The sequence below is a fragment of the Lepisma saccharinum genome, chromosome 13, assembly GCF_977018435.1.
Source record: "Lepisma saccharinum chromosome 13, izLepSacc3.1, whole genome shotgun sequence".
Taxonomy (NCBI): domain Eukaryota; kingdom Metazoa; phylum Arthropoda; class Insecta; order Zygentoma; family Lepismatidae; genus Lepisma; species Lepisma saccharinum.
In genome coordinates this window covers 16382186-16402872 of record NC_139241.1, presented here as the reverse complement: position 1 = coordinate 16402872, position 20687 = coordinate 16382186, and the positions used below count along the sequence as shown (strand labels likewise).

The window sequence follows — 20687 nt, the reverse complement described above, 5'->3', positions numbered from 1 at the left end:
GATTAGCAAACACAACAAAAAGTGTAGGGGAAAATGTGTGCTCTTGCTCAGCTTGATAATCTCTCACCTTCTGAAATTTGCAGGCAGGAGGATCTGTATGGGCGCTTGCTGCTAAATTTCCAAATGCTCTTGTCATTTCACAACGAAGCCGATCATGGAAATGACTTCACAGGGAGGATTGTATGGAAACAGAGTTAGCATGAACAAAACAAAGTGTTTTAGACAACATGTTTTCTCCGTTTAAAACATATTTCTTTGTTTATTTCAAATGTTTAAATAAAGCGTTTGAAACATGTTTCTTTTCAGATTTGTTTAAAACGCATTTTGATACTTGACGTTTGATAGTTTGTGATTATTTGTGTGTTTTGTAACTACGCCTTTTCTTTAAATGAGTATCATTCTCTTTATTGTGCATTAGAATCTGCTCAGTGGTTCAAAATGTACATCAAATAACACACATATGTTGATGAATACCGTGGGCCACGTTTAAAATTCATGGCTATGATTTATGCAGATGTTTAAGATTTAGTTCCATTCACGATGATAATTTATCAGAAGCTACCACTTGGACTCAGTGGGGCCTGGCAACTGTGGATTAGTTGGAGCTTGTCGTACAGCGTACAGGCGAGATTTAAGACTAACATAAATGTGTATTTTAAGAAGTTAGTCAAGCGGTTGCTTGTAATATGAACACAATCCAACCTTGGATGTTCAACAGATACCTTGAAATTCATTATTCTTAAAAAAATGTCATCCTGGCATTTTGTTTTAAAAGTTTTATTTTTTTAAAAGAATATATCCTTTTCCACAAATCAACATTAAAAGCATGTTAAAACAAAGAAAAAAACACAAATTTTGAAACCCTGTACGGAAGTAACATTGTGAAAATGAAGTCGTTAGCGAAAGATAGGAAATTTTGGAACACAAAATTCCTTTTACTTATTTCTTTCTCTCTGATCTACAATTGTCGAAATGTAACTTGCTTTGATGCCGAGAATTATTACGTTTAGTAATTTTCACGGTACTATCTTGTTCTATATTCATGGTTATTGCCCAATCTATAGTAAATTTCGAGATTCCATCACTACATATATACGTGCAAGAATCGCATGACATGAAAGTGACCCGTCATAACCGAAATAACTGCGGTAATTTTCTTTCTTGCTTCGGTTTGGTTTCTTTACGAAACATTATTAAGCATGCCTGTGGGAGAAACCCGAAAGTGTAATCGTGTTGCATATGAGAACAGGTAAACTGAAAATTCTTCGTGAAATGGAATTTGTTGCCAAAGAAAAAGTTCCCACTAGTTGAAATGGTGGCCGAGAGATGGCAGAATTTGCTGTCGGTTTATCATTTGTGTACGTTGGTCCGTGCACATGACGCAAATTAGAAATCTTTACGGATTTATATCCTTATTCTCTCGTTTTAAGAAACGAAAATCACACAAAAAGAGGTTTAGTTTCAACAAGTAAAACAGCAATTTCCTACGGAACCTACACGTTCCCATGAGCAGTGAATTGAACTGCAACATAGGCTAGGAAAAATTGGTGGCCTGGAAACACACGTCAGTGCGTCGAGAGAAAACCCCCTTGGAACATTCGCTGTGACTGTAATTTCAGTACGTTTGGAACGGACGACTGGAGGTAATTGCAGTCTACACAGTGGTTTGGTGTTCCCGAGGTACTTTGTTGAACGCCTTGCTGCGAAGGGATATCTAGCTCGAACGACACTTTTCAGGTGGCCGCAACTAGGTTGTAGCCCCAAACATTCACCGGTGGAGCTCTGGTCACAGTACCAATCCTTTCTTTCTTTCGTTGGCTCTGGTTTCTGTCCTCGTTTCTCATTGGCTGTTTGGTTCTAAAATCTTGTTTGGTAAGTGTCTGTTCCGAGACTTTGACTCTGACTCTCTCCATCACGTGCAAAGTGCAGCTTCCACACTCACTCGCCGATTGCAAAGTAGTGCAAGGGAAGCGATGCATAAAGGGCTCCCCCAACAATTTGGGGGTACTGTCCCTAGAGATGTCAGAGCCAGAGGCCGGAACAAGCTAGAAAACCCAAATTCCCGAAGCTCTTCCATGGATTCCCGCGATCGATCTAGGTCACCACTTGCCAACAAAAAGCAGAAACTTCCAGAGAGAACAGACTCCAGACAGAACAAGACCGACGTAAACACACAGACACCAGTGTTGTACAATTTCCTTCTTTCGAACTACGACACCAAATACAAGACGCCAAAACATATCCTAAATCAAATCCTAAAATATGTGCCAAGAGCTTCAGTTAATGAAATAGTCTTCACCAGGAACGGAATACTTATAAAATCTACTGACCCACATTTCTCCACCATTATCAGAGACAAGGCCTCCTACCAAATTTTTGGTACAAATGCCAATATGAAACCACTAACCTCTACACGTCCAAAGCAACCTCCTCCGCCTAAACGAGCACCAATGCTATCAGTGGTGATTCGGGGTGTTCCCCCTGAATACACCGACACAGAAATCGCTGAAGAAATTCAGGCAGAAGGTAACACCATCCACAAGTGCATGAGAATCCGAAATGACAACGGACCAACCTATATGGTTCGCATACTGACAGTAGATAAAGATACCGTGGACGAACTATTGCACAATGGAGCCTATATATATTGTCGAAAGCACAGAGTCGAACCTTCCAGGACGTCAACACCACTGCCCGTGCGTTGTGAACGTTGTCAAACATACAATCAGCACACTACAACCAACTGTCCAAATTCAGCAATCTGTGGATACTGTTCTGGGCCACATTCTACCAACACTTGTACAAACATCCAGAACCCACCTAAATGCAACACATGCTCTGAAGGACATCCTACTTACAGCTATAAATGCCAAGCCAAACCTAACCCAGAACCAAATCACCCTGAGCTTGTTGTTCCCATCCGAACTATAGATAGCTCAACCAAACCGGCAAATTCACTAATGGAACCAATCACTGTGGAAGATCTGCTACGATTCTTTACTATTACAACTCAAAACATCCAGCCATTTCTACGCACACATATTCTGGACCAAGTCATACTCGCTGCAAAAACACTTTTCAAACTGCAGTTACACGCTACGTATACGGGACCACATGTCCATTTCAATATCAACCCTCTTGAAAACACAAGTACATCCTAAAACAGTTTTCAGACTCTTCATAACAATCATGGGCTATTATTTTCTCTTCTTAAATATTCGCTCTTTAACAAAACACAAAAGCTTATTTGAGACTGTCTTGCAGGAAAAGAATATATCAGCTTTCGCCCTCAACGAAACATTCCTAACGCCAAAACTCAAACCCAAGATCAGCGGATATACTATGATTCGACATGATGGGCCAACGGAAGCTCAACGTGCAAATGGAGGGACTGCAATTGGCTTTCGAAAATCATATCCGCACAGAGAACACACATTACCACCTCATTTCAACTTGCCGGAATACAGCATAGCAACAATATATCTGAGGCACAGAAGCATTACCCTAGCAACCATCTATGTCCGGCCTGGACATTCTATACCATACAACTTTATCAATTATATTGAAAACAGCTACAAGCATTACATAATCATGGCCGACATAAATCTCCATAGTCGACCACAAGCCGAAAAGCGACAATTTCACCAAACTATAGACAGCTGCCAAAATTGCCATTTCCACCAACTTCCGAAACCATCTAGACCAATCAGCAGTACTTCTCCAGATGTTGTACTTACATCGACTTCCCTCCTTACAAATAGCAACGTGGATGTACTTGAACCCATTGGTAGCGATCACGCACCTATAATCTTTACAGTTGACGCACCAACTCCTCACAAACCCTTTCTCATAACAAGATACTCCTACGATCAAGCAGACTGGGAAAAATATCGTAATGCAATCAAAAACACCGTGCAAAACGCAGATACGCCAACAAACGATAGGGATCTGGATGATGTAGTCCCATTACTCACTTCTGCCTTAACCGAAGCTGCGAAAAGTACCATCCCACTTCAAACCATCAATCTATATAAACCAAAATTACCGCCGAACTATCTAAAACTGATTTCAGCCTCCAGGCGTGCCTTCCGAGAGTATGTTGTAACAAGAAATCCTGAAGCGTTACGGCATCATAGACAACTCCTCCGAACGGTACAAAACTATATCATTACATATAAAAGAAGGAATTGGATAAAAACGTGCAATACACTGGCTGATACATCACATCCATCCAAATACTGGCAACAATTTAACAAACTCACAGGGAAAAGGTCAAGAACTACATATCCCATTATAGTCGATGGGAAATCCGTAGACGACGACCAAGAGAAAGCAAACGTCTTTGCACACCACTTTCAAGGTATATTTACACCACAAACTGAACCATTACACAAAACAACCCAATCACGTACAGTACAACGTGTCTCAAACCCACATAACCGAGCTCTCAAACCTAACAATGACCATAGTATGGATGAAAATGAACCTCTAACCTCACCTATAACACCAGAAGACATAGAATGCGCCATATCTCGGAAAAGAAACACTGCTCCAGGCTTCGACTCGGTAACCTACCGACTCGTCAGAGAGGCTCCAAGAACCTTTCTGCTCACCCTGGCCACCATATATACCTATATACTTCGAACAGGCTACTTCCCGACAGAATGGAAAGTTTCCAAAATGCTGCTGTTCGCCAAACCCGGGAAACCTGTTCGCGAAGTATCCTCCTACAGACCAATACAGCTCACATCGACCCTCAGCAAAATCTTTGAAAAAGTACTTGTACGCAGATTGCACCAACACCTTTCATCCACGAAGCTCCTACCTGCACATCAAGCAGGCTTCGGACCATCTATCAGCCTCAACGACCAACTTCTGAGATTGATAACAACTATAACAAACCACTATAACAAGTCCTTGCCATCGTGTCTTCTCTTATTCGATCTCGAAAAGGCGTTTGACAAAGTATGGCATTCGGGATTAATATATAAACTGCACAAATTCCAACTTCCTCAATGCTACATTCGCCTTATCCATTCGTTCCTGGCAGGCCGTATGGCATACATCTCTCTGAACTCGGCAACATCCTATCCCATCTTCTTGCACACAGGAGTCCCACAGGGGTCTGTTTTGTCACCGCTGTTATATTTAATGTATGTAACAGATATGCCGACCATGGATACCAGCACACACGTATTCCAATTTGCAGATGATACTGCTTTCCTAACTCTTGGGAAAACAGTTCAATCCATTAATAAAACACTCCAAAAGGCCGTAGACTCCTTTATTCGCTGGTGCAACCAATGGAAACTATCAATAAACTCTTCAAAAACTCAGGCAGTAGTTTTCCTACCTCCCGACTGTCGCTCCAAAGTACACCGAAACCCCAAACTCTTGGAGATTAAAATAGAGGGGAGACGCATCTTACCTTCAAAACACGTAACATACCTTGGGGTTACCATAGATGAAAAACTGACCTGGCGCCCACACTTAGAAAGGATAAAGAAGAAGGTAAAGAACCGCCTAAACCTATTATGGAAACTGGTGGGTACATCTTGGGGATTACACCCGACAACAGTCCTAACCACCTACAAAATGTTCTTGCGCCCAGCCATCACTCACGGGCATATTGCTTGGATTGACGCTTCTGCCTCCTTCTACGACCAACTGGAAATCTTTGAACGGCACGCATTTAGATTGGCTTTCCGGATTAAATTACCTTATCCCACAGCAATACTGTATGACAGGATTTCCTTACCGACTATTCTGTATCACGTCGAGAGCCTTCGCCAACGATACATAAACAAAGCCATGATATCCGAAAACCCAGTATTCTGGAATACCATTCATCTTGATATCCGACATGATGCAGCACCTACACATATTTATACGCCATTACAACACCTGCTCACCATGTATTCATGTTATCTAGATGATCTAGACCAACAGAAACACGAATACGATATATATCATCCATCACAGTTATCATGCCATATTTATCCCACCACTACAGCCTAAGCAGTACCAACAATACTCCGACTCCAAATATCGAAATCCATATTTACAATCTTCTCAACCATGCCCAAAAGTAAGATAACACATACTAATCACCAATCTTAATAAGAAAAAATATTCTGCAATATAAAAAAGCACTTAGACCATCCAAAATGATGAAAGACACATAACTTACAATGAAATCACTTACCGAAGTGAGGGCATAACCCTCTCAACGGGTTAACACTAGGAAAAAAAAAAAAAAAAGCCTGGAAACTACTCTGGTTTTTCTTCATACGCAAAAATCTTTCGCCTTTTACTAAAGATTTCCGTGGAGGGGAAAAACCAACGAGTCTAATACTATTTTTTCAAAGGCTTGGTACAAACTGAGCCCGATTAGCAAACACAACGAAAAGTGTAGGGGAGAATTTGTGCTCTTGCTCAGCTTGATAATCTCTCACCTTCTGAAATTTGCAGGCAGGAGGATCTGTATGGGCGCTTGCTGCTAAATTTCCAAATGCTCTTGTCATTTCACAACGAAGCCGAACATGGAAATGACTTCACAGGGAGGATTGTTTGGAAACAGAGTTAGTATGATCAAAACAAAGTGTTTTAAACAACATGTTTTCTCCGTTTAAAACCTATTACTTTGTTTATTTCAAATGTTTAAACAAAGCGTTTGAAACATTTTTCTTTTCAGATTTGTTTAAAACACATTTTGATACTTGACGTTTGATAGTTTGTGATTATTTGTGTGTTTTGTAACTACGCCTTTTCCCAAAATGAGTATCATTCTCTTCATAGTGCATTAGAATCTGCTCAGTGGCTCAAAATGTACATCAAGTAACACACATATGTTGAAGAATACCGTGGGCCACGTTTAAAATTCATGGCTATGATTTATGCAGGTGTTTAAGATTTAGTTCCATTCACGATGATAATTAGTAGTGTAATTTGTCCTATTATTGGCGCGATAAAGTATGAACCCCCCTCAAGCAGATTTGCCTACACTTAAAACAAGCTCAACATGCCCATATGAGCTTTTTGCTCAAGTGTGGAACTCTGTCTAATCCAAGATTTTTGTAAAAATGCCCTCGGGAATTTTCCGAGAAAGTATGACCCCCCTCAGATTGATTTGCCTACACTTATAAAAGGCACTTCTGTGAGATTGTTGTCCATAAATTTGTTAAAAATATGCCCCTCTTGATATTTTGTTTGGCCACACTTAAAACTAGGCCAAACGTATTAACACACCCACACACACACACACACACACACCCCCACACACACACTCACACATATTTACTTCCGCTCTAAGTTCAATTGGGCACCAGGCTCAACTTGTATATCTAGTATTAAGATAATGTAATTCTTCTAGAATTGCTCTGTGACTCTCTCATTTCTTACATCATAAACATATGATTTTTCACCTATAAGAATAACACTACATATGGTGTCATCGGGGAGTGTATCGTGGAATTCACAGATAATTTTAATGTTTGTTCTGTCATTCACCACAACTTGTTTCCTTTTTGAAGCATTGATGACAAACATGGGCCTCTGTGCTTTGAATTCATCTGGTGTATAATACATGTCAGTATTGCCAGTAGTGATCCTTTTGTATGATGTAAATGCCTCATATAATTTAAGGAAATCATCCTTGGACATGTCTAAATTATAATTTTCTCTAGGAAATACCTCATTTCTGCCATTTTTAAGATAAACGTTCTTGATGTTGCAGCTATCAAATTTACTTGAATTTTTTTCCTGATTATTGTGTCTTCCAGTCTGAAACAGTACCACCACAAAATCTGGCATGTCATATTGTATACTGGAGAATGAATTTGTAGCATCAAACTCATAATAGGTACCAGATGCGGGCTTCTGTACACATTGATATGTATAAAATTGTAGAGGAATCTGTGGATTTTTTATTATATCTGCTTTGTATTTAAGAGCATAACTGGCTTCATATTCAACAACTGGGATTCTTAGCTCCATAGTCTGAATAATGCATTTGCCTGCATCTGGTAGGGTATTAGGCAGAGCTTCCCCTGTAGAGTTTAATGTACTGTACCTCATCAAAGCATTATTATCATTTGCAGCTCTTCTAAATGTAATTCTTAAACCACCCTTCCACATAATATCTTTGTAATCTGAGAAGAATCCTGGCAACAGGCGCATGGGGAACAGCACTGTGTGGTTCTTAGATAATATCTTATCACCAGCCTCAAATCCACCTATTTTGTAGTAAGAAGCCTCGGTCTTGGATAATTTTAGTGTGGCCAAAGCTGTGGAGGTAATGCCGGGATAATCCACTCTGTTTATAACAACAGCATGTTTTCTGATCTCAATTTCAGAGAACAGATGCGGCACAAAATTGTCCACCAATCTTATATTTGAATTTGCCGGATAATCGGTACCATCGAGCTTTACAACATCAAATTTGATGTATAGATCTGCTCTGTGGGGGTGTATAAAGCCATCCCCTACATCAAGATCAACTTCAATCTCTGTGTTGGGTTGATTTAAATTTGCAAATGTCCTCCTGTTTTGGGGGAATGATTGTAGCTCATAACTCTCAATATTTTCCATTTTTTTCTTGTATGTATTTTTATTTAAATATTAATCTCTATGATAGCAGTTGTTGTGGCTCCAGCAAAATCAACTAATTCTTCTTTTTCATTAGTGACCATCAATTCAATATAATCTATTCTATTATGACACACAGGAAAATATAATGTTGGGGATGGATTGTAGATGATGGGCTCCATAAATTCAGAGTTAGGTTTGAATGTTGCAATAATGCAAGTTTGTTTGTGAGTGCCTATGCCATTTCATTTGGTGATCATACCCTCGGCCACATTACAGTGAATATTCAGAGTCTCTATGGCTAAGAATTTAGGTATATTAATAGCAGTGTGTTTCATGGCTGGTTCAAGTTTTGTGTTGTTCTTAAAGCCTAACAGCTCTCCTATAGTACCCAGATCCACTGTTTCTGTAGCAGATACAATTTCTACTCTGTGAGTGACAGAATTTTGAGTTAAAACTACACCTCTGGGTAATTGAGCATTTAGAGTGGACAGATTATACTGCCCTGGAGTGATGACAATGTTTTGATCCCCAACTGCAATTTTGTTGTTGTAGTGTGTAATATTAGGGATCAAGTACATGCCATAAAATGCTCTGAGAGCTATTGTTTTGGGATACACTATATCATCATGTAATCTCAGTTTCAATATTGAATTTTGGCTGGTGAGATGGAATACCCCCATGATGTTTCAGATACCACAGGGCTTTTTGAAAATTTTCAATTGATGGTTTATTTATTTGAGACATATATCTAAGAACAGATAAACACAAATGTCCACAATTAACATCTTTGAAATTTTGAACACGGGTATTATTGTAATAAAGATTAGCTGATTTTAGATATTTTATTAACTTTTAAGGTGGAACACCTCCAAATGAATCAAACACAAATGCGTCATTGTTTAAATATTTAAGATAGCAGATCCAGTGAGTGCCCTGATTTTTGTACTTATCCAAATTAACTATGCCACACTCTTTGTTGAGTGGTTGTTCTGGTAAAGAATCAGACATGTACACACCTCTAAAATTTTTGATGCCCAGTGGCTTGATTAAAGCTTCAATATCTTGGTTTGTAAGCGGCTCTTGTTTTTTTTAAACTTATTCATGGCTCTCTTAACACCTTTGCCTTGTTTCTCAATGGCCAGGTTATGGCGCTTCAATTCATCTAATTCTGCCCTATTCTTCTTGGCATTTATTACTGTTTTTGCTATGGCAGCTGATCCCCCGGCCAAGCTCCCAACAGCCCCAAGTGCTGCTAAGATGGTCGGGATAGTAAATATAAATCCACCCACATATGTGATTTTTTTCTGGATTGCTGTAATTTTTTAAATTGGGGGGTGCTAAGCAACAATTTCATACCATGGCAATTTGCAAGACAAGAGCTTTTTTCTTGCGCTGCTTTTTGGTTAAAAGGCTATCAATAGTTTTAAGAGATTTAAGACCTGCATAAGGTACCTGATACATAACACCCTTGGCCTTCATTCTAGGTTTATTATATACATATTCACAACCCCCACCCCAGTTTTTGTTTGGTGCTCATAGCTATGGTGGTCCCCAATGCTGCTATTTTTTCACTTAAAGAAGCATCTTTGCTTACAAATCTACCAAATGCAGCCACTTCTAATTTCTTGTCTGCAACATGTCTCTTGTCAATATCAGAATGTGTGTTGTATGCTATGTCATGGTCTCTACAAGCAGCATCTAGGGGATTAACACCAGGATCACCTCTGTTTAATCTATGGTCCAATTTTGTGCCTGGACCACAATACTGATAGCCTGGAATGTGTAGTTCAAATGGCAGCTTGTTTATAATGTCATTAACAAGCCCCCGACCCTCAGAAATATTCCAAAATTTAGGTGGTAGAGTATTAATAATTTTTATAAGATATCCAATCCCCTTAGTGTCATTTACTATAAAATTAGACAATTTTGTGCTTATCATGTCCATAATTCCAAACTTTTCATTGTAAAAATTGTGGTTGCCAGCATTTTCCTCCCCAGCTATCACCAATAACCTATCTACAAGTTTCCTGACATCATCAACCCACACAAATTCTTTAGGCAGGGTGTTGTATTGTTTGATTCCACTACCAGTCTTGATCTGTGACCATATGGGCTTGATTAAATTGTTGTATTTTGCTCCACTGCTAGACTTGACTCTTTTTTGTGTGGGATCATTGTTTTGGTATAGAGCATCCGATTTTATTAATATTTCTTTGTAATGCTCATAATCTTGATCTGTATAGCTGCCAGGTCTCCTCCTAGTCATCAGTTCGCACAATCCAGGTGTTCCAGGATACTTAACAAAAGCACCTTTTTCTCCAAGACGAGATTCTGAATAAACAATCAGATCATCTCCCATAAATGTTACTCTGAAATTGCCAATTCTATGTATGATGCTACCATCACGCTCTGTGTCAGCATATAAGCCAAAAACCTCATCTTTGTTGTCTTTAGATGTGCTTAAATATTTTTGAGCAAGAAGACCCAATTCAATAGGATCCAGACTAGCTTCAATTCTTCGAGGACCAACAGGACTAGGTGTATGAATACTAGAAAGTGGGGTGAATGGATAATCCAATATGTTTCTTGCAGCTACAGGTACAAGCTCTGTGATCAAATTTTGATTTTGCTCTGTAACAGTTTTGATATTTTTACCTAATTCACCAATAGCATCAATAATAGGCTGTTCTGTGCGCTTGTGTTGCTCATAAAAACCTCGGTTCTCTGATTTCCATCCCTTAAATCTTTTTACAAGATAATCTCTTAATTTAAGATCATCAATCATTGGCCTTTTCATGGTTATTTATTTATGTTTCAATGTCTAGAAAATTGTTAATTTTATTACTATATTTACCACTATTGGGTTTTCTTGTCATATCAATTGTGACAAACCAATAACTATCCTGGTTCCAGCACCTACTGCAAATCTTGGAAAAATCATTGTAGCTCAAGTCCCCACCTACATATTCATCATGTATTTGTTTGAGGTTGGTATGATCTTGATGAAACACACATATAAAATTGCTGTTGTCTCGGATCAGCTGCTTGGGTATTTTTGAAAAAGTCTGTGCCAGGTAGAAGCAATCAATGTTTTTGTGCCGGCCCTGTGTAAAGAAATTTCTAACCTTGTTTTGATTATCCAGTATAATGTCATCAAACACAACAACAGAATTATCGAAACATTCATGGAGTGGCTTAACATCTGATTCAAAAGTGGCAATATCCAATCCATCATATAGCTTCATCAGTTGCTGATATTTTAATTGTTCCAAGCTCTTAGAGAAGACATACAAGTGCCTGTTTTTCCAGTCTAACCAGTTGGGTGCCAATAAAAAATTATCAATCATTAGTGTAGTTTTACCACAAGCAGATGGCCCAACAATAAGACACCTAATATTATCAGGTAGCAATTTGCCATTTCTCTTATTCTGCTGTTCAGGTTCTGGCAGCTTTTTTATAACATCCCAGGTGTTCATATTATTATTTTGTTTGCATCGATCCAGCCGTGTTCTGGGAGTCCTAGCCATTTGACAAATAACTTGTTGCCTTTTCTGCGGATGATTGTTTCTATGAGATATGTGTCAGGCTGTTTAGTTTTGCTGAGTTCTTCTTCATAGAACCTGCCTTTGAGAATTCTCCTCGGTGGTCTTTTATTATATATGTATTAAGAGTCCCAGGTTTAACTTGAACCACTGTAAATAATTCAGTGCTCCAGTTTCTTGTAAAACCTCTTTTGAATAAGTGCTTATATTTGCTGATTCTTACTTGATCACCAATCTTGTATTTGGCTTTTCTTGTTGTTGGCTGGTATCTAGGATAATAAACAGTCCTGATCAATTTTTGCTCATCAGATGAAGTTACTTCAGAGGGTTTCATGTTGATTGTGGAATGGACCGAGTTGTTATATTTATGTATAAGTTCTGGAAGAATATTAATCCATTTACAATTACCTTGAAGTGTAAATTGTTTATACATATGATTTTTTAGGGTTCTGTTGAATCTCTCTACAATTGAGGCCTTGAGATCACTGTAACTCGAGTAATGTTGTATTGCCTGGCTTTTAATGAATTGTTGGAACACAGAATTATAAAATTCTTTGCCATTATCTGTTTGCAAATAGCGCGGTGATCTTCCACTCTGATTGATGATTGTTCTGATGGCTTCTGTAACACATGCTCCAGTCTTGGATTTGAGTGGCACAGCCCAGGCAAATTTGGAAAATGTATCTATTACAGTAAGTAGATACTTGTAGCCCTTGTTGATTTTGTCTAAGTTTTTCAGCTGTCCACTTGCCATCTCAATCAAGTCGCTCTGCCATAAATCATCTATGCCTTTTGTGACTACTGGCAATCTCTTAAAATTATGTCTGGCTTGTCTGTGTAATTCATCAACAATAATTTGTCTAGACATAATATGAAAACAAGAATATTGCAACTATAGGGTGTTCAGCAGCTGATACTACAGGATTTTCTAAATATAATTTGTCCCCTATTTGTATTTTAATTTCCAGAGAGCCATCATCTTCAGCATAAGATGTTTCTAATGTATTGGGGTCTGTAAAATCCTCCAATTCTACACTGGTGATTTTTGGTTTATTATCAGCATTTGTTATTGATAAGGTAGGGTAGTGGTGTGCCTGTGGCTGAAGCCAATATTTGATCTTGATTGGTCTCAGTGTGCCCCCAACAAAAAACTGGTAATAAAATTGTGCAGGGGACAGCATATATATTTTGCCTCCTGGTGTAAATGGTGAATCATATTCTTTGTTGGGGATGCTGTACAATTCAAGAATTACTGTATGTTTAGGATTCTCGATTATGCCGGTTATTTCTTTTTCTGCTGTGAGCAATCTACTTGTTACAGATTCAAGGTGCTCATTGATGGTCCTAACAATCTCATCGTGCCCCGGCTTGATTCTTATGTCCACAGCAAGTTTCTTGTATTGTTGCACAATTTCTTGTAGCTGGGTGGCACAAACAGACAGGGCATTTGCTTGATTGGATTCCATGGTCCCTAGCTGTTGGTTGATATTAGCTATAATTTGCTGTAAATTTTCAACGACTGCCAATTTTGAATTTTGAGCAGTAAGATCATGGACCTGTCTTCTGATATCCTCAAACAGGGCATGCAGTTCATTAATATGTTGATTAGTTGGTAGAGTGGCCACTGTCTGAGTGAGTTGTTTGATCTCTGTTTGGATATTCCTGATATCTTCTGATTTCAATATGTGATTCACAGCCCTCTTTATATTTTTAAGTTCCTGTGATGTAGGCAGATTTGACACAGTATTTTGTAAAAATTCAAGTGCCAATTTCACATTGTTTAATTCAGAAGCATCAGCCACACCATGCATAGCATCTTGAAGCAGGGCTATATCTGCCTGAGTGGGTGTTGATTGTTGTAAAATTTCAAGCTTTGTTTGGATATCATCAATCAAGTGATGAAAATGAGATAGCTCAGATTCAGTGTTGAGGTTTTCAAGCTTTGTGATCTGTTGCTGGACACTGACAAGGGTATCTACAATACCAGGCAGGCGAGATTCTAGAGTTTCTTGTACATTTGTCAAATCATTTTGCACTGCTGCTATTGTGCCCTCAAGATGGGTTATGGTACTTTGAATTTTTCCAAAATCTTCATATGTTTCAAGTTGCAGCTTAATGTTGGCAACACTCCGAGTTATTGCACTCAAAGCATCAGAAGATGGTAAGTTGTTCATAAAATTTTCAAGTGTCTCAATTTTTTCTTTAACCTCGGCTATGGCATTGTTCAAGGGGTCCAGATTAGGTATCTGTAACGATTGAATCTGTTCTTTTAGAGTGGAAATCACTAGATCAAAATCTTCTTGTGATTTTATGCTTTTGACAATTGTTTGGAGCTGTGTCTGGACATTATTTATCTGCTCTTCCAATTGCTGTTTCAATTGCGCAGAGTTGGTGGCCTGGGTCTTAAATTTGGCTTGAAGAGCTGCTACAGCCTCTTCTAAACTTTGAAAATTTTCCAATGTGGCCAAATCAGTATATTTCTGAAGCAATAATTTGAGTTCAGAATCAATTTTAAGAAGAGGGTCCATGCATTGTGATTGTAAATTTGTAATTTCTAGTTGAAGACTGGCATTGAGTGTGGTTTGTAAAGCTTGTAAATCACTTCTTAATTTCTTGACTCTGACATCAAGCATAAGAATCTCATCACTGTGATCTTCATGTCTTGTATGGCCAAATATATCATTAGGCATTTTTGTTTTAGTAGTTATTTATTATAGAATATCTGATTCTTAATTCTATAAAAAAAAGGTATAAGCTTGTCATAGGATCCTGGGACCTCAATATATAAGCAGTCACCAGCAGAAACAGTATATGCAGTGCCAGAAATCATGTTTGAGTGCTTAATTCTATAAATATTTCTCCCTATTGAAATTTTAACATCACCCTCAGGGGTTGTAATAAATTGTAATTATCCACCTACATGTAATTGGTAATGATTTAAATTATTGTTAAATATGTACAATATTTTACCTGTTTCATCATCAACATCTGTAAGTATGCTGTTCAGATGAATAATTAATAAACCACTCAGTTTAGATATTATATCAGAAGAGGGTTGTGGTGTTGGCAGGTCCATAATAGCATGTTTTTTGAACCCAAATAAGTTCATAGGCATGTTTATTTATTTCAAATCATGCTCTGTAATTGGGCATTGATTGCCATTTTTCAAATAACAATGACCCCATGGTAGAGTATGTATGCCACATGATAAAATGCATCTCTTATCATCATGTGGGTCCAGAGCCACTTTTCTTACAATATTGCTAGTCAGCAAGTGATCCACACTCTGAATTCTGGATTCTGATGTTCTGATTAAACTCTGGGATTTGAGACAATTTTTGTAATCCTCAAATTCAAGCTCTTTGTCCACAGTTACTTTGCCAATACCCTTGGCCTTTTTGGCAACAGCACCACTACATGTTTCAAAGCTGTACATCTTGGCACTTAACCCAGCAAATGCAACAATAACATCACCAAGTGTCTCATCTTTTAACTTGCCAGGCACCTTTTTGTTGTGGGGTTGAATCTTTGTATGTCCACTGCTATCAAAATATTCAAGCAATTCACGCTGTGACATATCTTGATAAACATCTTGTGTTTGAATATTGAGAACAAAACTATCAGTATCCATGTACATCAGTTTTACACGATCCTTATAAAAAGGCTTCAACACATTATAATACAATTTTAACATGTGTAATTTGGCCAATTCCAATATCACAGCCCCTACATAAATAACTAACTAACTCTCTAGCCTTCTTAAACCCGAAGGTTCATGGCTGCAGCAACACAGGCCATCCATCTGTCCCTATCTTGAGCAAGATCTATATACTCTTTTCCATCCCTACCGATTTCCTTTAGGTCCATCTCAACGTTGTCCCTCCATCTTCGTCTTGGCCTTCCTACAGGTCTCTTACCATCTGGTTTCCCAACAAGAATCCTGTAAACTCCTCTTTCCTCTCCCATTCGTGCCACATGGCCTGCCCACCTAAGTCTTCTTGATTTAATTATTCTAATAATATCTGGACATGAATACAAATTATGTAGTTCTAAATTATGTAACCTTCTCCACTCACCTGTCTCCTCATCCCTTTTAGGTCCAAATATTTTCCTAAGAATCTTATTTTCAAATACTCTCAATTTATGTTCCTCTTTCAATGTAAGGGACCAAGTTTCACACCCGTATAATACTACAGGCAAAATTACTGTTTTGTATATTTTAACTTTTAGTTTCTTAGATATTAAACGAGAAGACAAAAGTTTATGAAGAGAGAAGTAACATGCATTTCCTGAATGAAGCCTACTTTTTATTTCCTCTTTAATATAATTTTCATTTGTTAATATTACTCCTAAGTATTTGAATTTGGAAACTGGTTCAAACGAGTTGTTATCAATAATTAGATTTTGATTATTACCTAACACTTGGTTTCGGCCTGTAAGCATATATTTATTTTTCTCTTTGTTAACTTCCAAACCTATCTCTTTAGAAGTTTTGAAAAATATTTTAGCATTATTCTTAATCGTATTTATATCATCCCCCAGTAAGTCTACATCATCTGCATATGCTAACAACTGAGTCACACCATTTAATTTTAGTCCTTCTTTAGTTTCTTTTACCTTCCTTACAGCATATTCCAAGGCAAAATTAAAGAGCAATGGAGATAATGCATCTCCTTGTTTTAACCCATCATGAATTATAAATTTGTCAGACATATTATTACCCACACGAATTCTACTTTCTGTTTCACTGGTGCATATTTTTATCATACTAACAAGCTTCTTAGGTATTCCAAACTCTACTAATATATTATATAGTTTATCTCTTTTGACCGAATCATATGCTTTTCTGAAATCAATGAATAGCTGATGGACATTTTGATTATATTCTCACTTTTTTTCAAGTGTCTGTCTGATGTGAAAAATTTGATCTGTAGTTGATCTGTTAGTTGTCAGAGTCCCCAGTATAGTGGTTCACAACGGTTCTAACAGTGCTCCAAGCAGTCCCAAGATGGAGCGGACTCGCAGCTTGCGTGCACAGCGCATGCTTTCTAAGCAGGTATGGTGATGGGAATGTGCATATGCATAGTCATTGCTTTTAGTTGTTTCTGTTTGCATGTGTACTTTTAACCTAAGCTTTGGTTGCATGGGTATGTGAACATGAGTGAAGCATGTATAAGTTAAAGACAGATGCTATCCTCTGGAATAGCTTGTGTTTGACAATAATTATCAAAGCGCTCCAAATACGCTACTATGGATCCATCTTGGGGATCATATTTATCAAAACTAGCTACTAAAGCCATTATACATTTACACTATAACACAAAGCTTAGAAGTGAAATATACTTATCCTCGATTTGTAATTCATACGCAGAGGTTAATTGATTCGCACACGTAAGTACTTCACAGTATAAAGATAGAAACGAGGATACAAAATAACGATTTAATACTAAACTTACAATAACCATTTCTAAGATGGCTGAACTCTCAATTTCATCAATAACAACTTTACAAACAATTGAATATCGATTCAGATATTATGCACACTTAACACAATGTATAAAATATACAGCATGAAAGGCACGTCGAGTTACACCATATATGGCGAGTGCGCGGTGTTTACAATTGAAAAAAACTAAAATATTATTCCATACGTGCACAGTAAACGTTGTAAAGTATATATTTAATCACTGCCATGCTTCTCTACCTAAAACCATTTAATACGAAGTGTAATTCCTCTCGGTTGAATAATTATCGTGTTCTAAAGATGTTAGATGTAAATGGAATTTCACAAAGCTTTTGAGTGACAGCTTCTTCCATAGCTACAACCGACCAGGAACTATAAGGACCATGAGCAGTTTTCCGAATGTAGTTACGAGGCATCAAGAAAAATGCTGCCAAGTAATGTACGTATTTTCATTGATTTGAAACACTTGGGGGAGGGGAGACAAAAATTAGCCTTTTCTAGACTTCTTCCAACACAACTTATTACTATCCCTATTTTCATTATTTGACATAGATTTTCTATATTTTCTTGCGTTTTCGTACCATGCCATTTTTATTTATGCCGCTGCCACCCTGAAAGGAAGACGAGCTGGCTGCACACGGCGACAACAGACAGGTCAGTTTCGCATTCCTCAGCCTCGCAGTCTTCTCAGCTCCCAACTGTAGGTGTCGAGCCAAGATTACAGTTTGTAATTTTGGATCACCATGCCCTAATTTTGACTGTTAACACTTCATGATAGACGCGGTAAACGTGGTTTAAAATTACTTACGTGAAATTTAGAAATTTTGCACTTCCGCATTGCACAATTTAATGGTTAACACTTGCCATGTAAGCAAAGGGTCCCAGGTTCAATTCCCGGCGGTGATTTATATGTGTGATTGGTATTCCACTTTCAAGAGTAGCATGTTGACAGCATAGCTTGACAGGTGAATTTCCATTTGCAGCTTAAATGTGAGTCCTTGTAGACAACCATATGTTACCACATGGATTATTCAAGGGTATTACATACTCTTCCTTAGTTCATATGATGTGAAAATTGGGGGAAACATTCTTGCCTCACAAAAAAGTGAAATGAGTTATTGTTCTTCCACTTAATTTTTATTTACTTCTATCACCAGAAATCAGAGTAATCCACAATATTTACTCAGTGACAAATTGCTTTGTGTTGTAACACTGCAGGAGATGGGTTGCGATTTAACCTAAGACATGACCCTCGTGTTAGATCCACTCCTTCTCAACCGTTAGAAATTTAGGCCTGGGGTGCGAGTGGGAAGGTGATGGTTAGATGTCTAGTTGTCCGGTGGTGGCAGTGTGTATCATTTAAAAAGTAATGCCAGACAGAGAAACTGGACATGAATACTATTCTCAAATTCAGAAGATATAACCATACCTCCCGTCCCGGTAAATCAATCAAATCGATCACTTCCACGAGTGTGAGAGTGAGTGAGTGAGTGAGTGAGTGAGTAAGTGTGTGTGTGTGTGTGTGTGTGGGTGTGTGTGTGTGTGTGTGTGTGTTGTGTGTGTGTGTGTGTGTGTGTGTGAGATTGAGTGAGTGAGTGAGTGATTGTTTGTGTTTGTTTGTGTTTGTTTGTTTGTTTGTTTGTTTTTATATTGTGTAGTAGTTGTGGTGTGTGTGTGTTTATATTGTGTTATAGTTGTGATGTGTGTGTCTTGTGTAGTAGTTGTGATGTGTTTGTGTGTGTCTTGTGTAGTAGTTATGCTGTCTAATGTGTTTGTGTTTGTGTTTGTCTTGTGTAGTAATTGTGCTGTCTAATATGTTTGTGTTTGTCTTGTGTAGTAGTTCCTCCATTCATATCGGGGGTTAGGCGTAGAGCTGACAACTCTGCACTGTAAAAAGACATGTCAAGAAACAGAAATATAAGGCCATGGATGTTCCCAAGGTAAAATATTCCGGAGGTAAAATAGTCCCCCGTTCGGATCTCCGGGTGGGGACTACTTTGGGAGGTCCCTGGACTAAGGATAAGATCTACGTTAGGAATAAATATATTAAATTAGGCACCTGGAATGTTCTGAGCCTTTACCGGCCTGGGGCATTTCAGTGTACAGTTAACGAGATAGTGAAGTATAAATTAGATGTAGTAGCTGTCCAGGAAGTTAGGTGGCCAGAAGAAGGGAATTGTAAAACTAAAAATTATACTTTTTTCTATGGTGGTACTGAAAATCATAATTTTGGAACAGGCTTTTTCATAAATAATAGAATTATCTCGGCTCTTAAAACAATAGAATTTATTAATGATAGGATATCATATGCAGTTTTACAGGGTAGGTGGTGTAAAATTATTTTAATAAACATACATGCACCAACGGAAGATAAAGATGATAATACTAAAGATGATTTTTATACAGAGTTAGAACAGGTCTTTGATAAATTTTCTCAGTATGATATGAAAATTCTGTTAGGTGACTGTAATGCACAGATTGGCAAAGAAGAGACATTTAAACCCACGATTGGTAAAGAAAGTCTTCATGAATTAAGTAATGATAATGGTATAAGATTGATTACTTTTGCAACCTCAAAGAATTTAATTGTGAAAAGTACTACTTTTAAACATAAAGATATCCATAAATATACCTGGTCTTCTCCAGATGGTAAAACTCATAATCAGATAGACCATATTCTCATTGATAAGAGAAGGCATACTAGTATAATTGACGTTCGTACACATAGAGGTGCTGACTGTGCCAGTGACCATTATTTAGTAATTGCTAAATTAAGAGAAAGACTCTCAGTGATAAATCATAAGCAACAAAATCTAAAAGTTATAAAATTTGATACAGGAAAGTTTGCTGATGAAAGAATTAAGAAAGATTACCAAATTAAACTGTCAAATAGATTTGAGGTTTTGCAGGATTTAAATGATGATGAAAATATAAATGAAACAGACGTAAATAAGAATTGGGAGCACATACGTAATGCAATAGAATCAGCAGCTAAAGAAACTATAGGATACCATAAACCAAGAAAAAGTAAGCCATGGTTTGATAATGAATGTCATAATCTAATAGAAATAAGAAATCAGGCTAGACTTAGG

General features: G+C 37.8%; 1 non-coding gene across 1 annotated transcript; it reads left to right on the top strand.

Annotated features, from left to right (window-relative positions):
• Window positions 1–6270: 6270 nt before the first annotated feature.
• On the top strand, window positions 6271–6388 carry LOC145997719 (U5 spliceosomal RNA). Its single transcript, XR_014443115.1, has one exon. It is a non-coding gene; the product is annotated as a U5 spliceosomal RNA (small nuclear RNA).
• Window positions 6389–20687: the final 14299 nt, after the last annotated feature.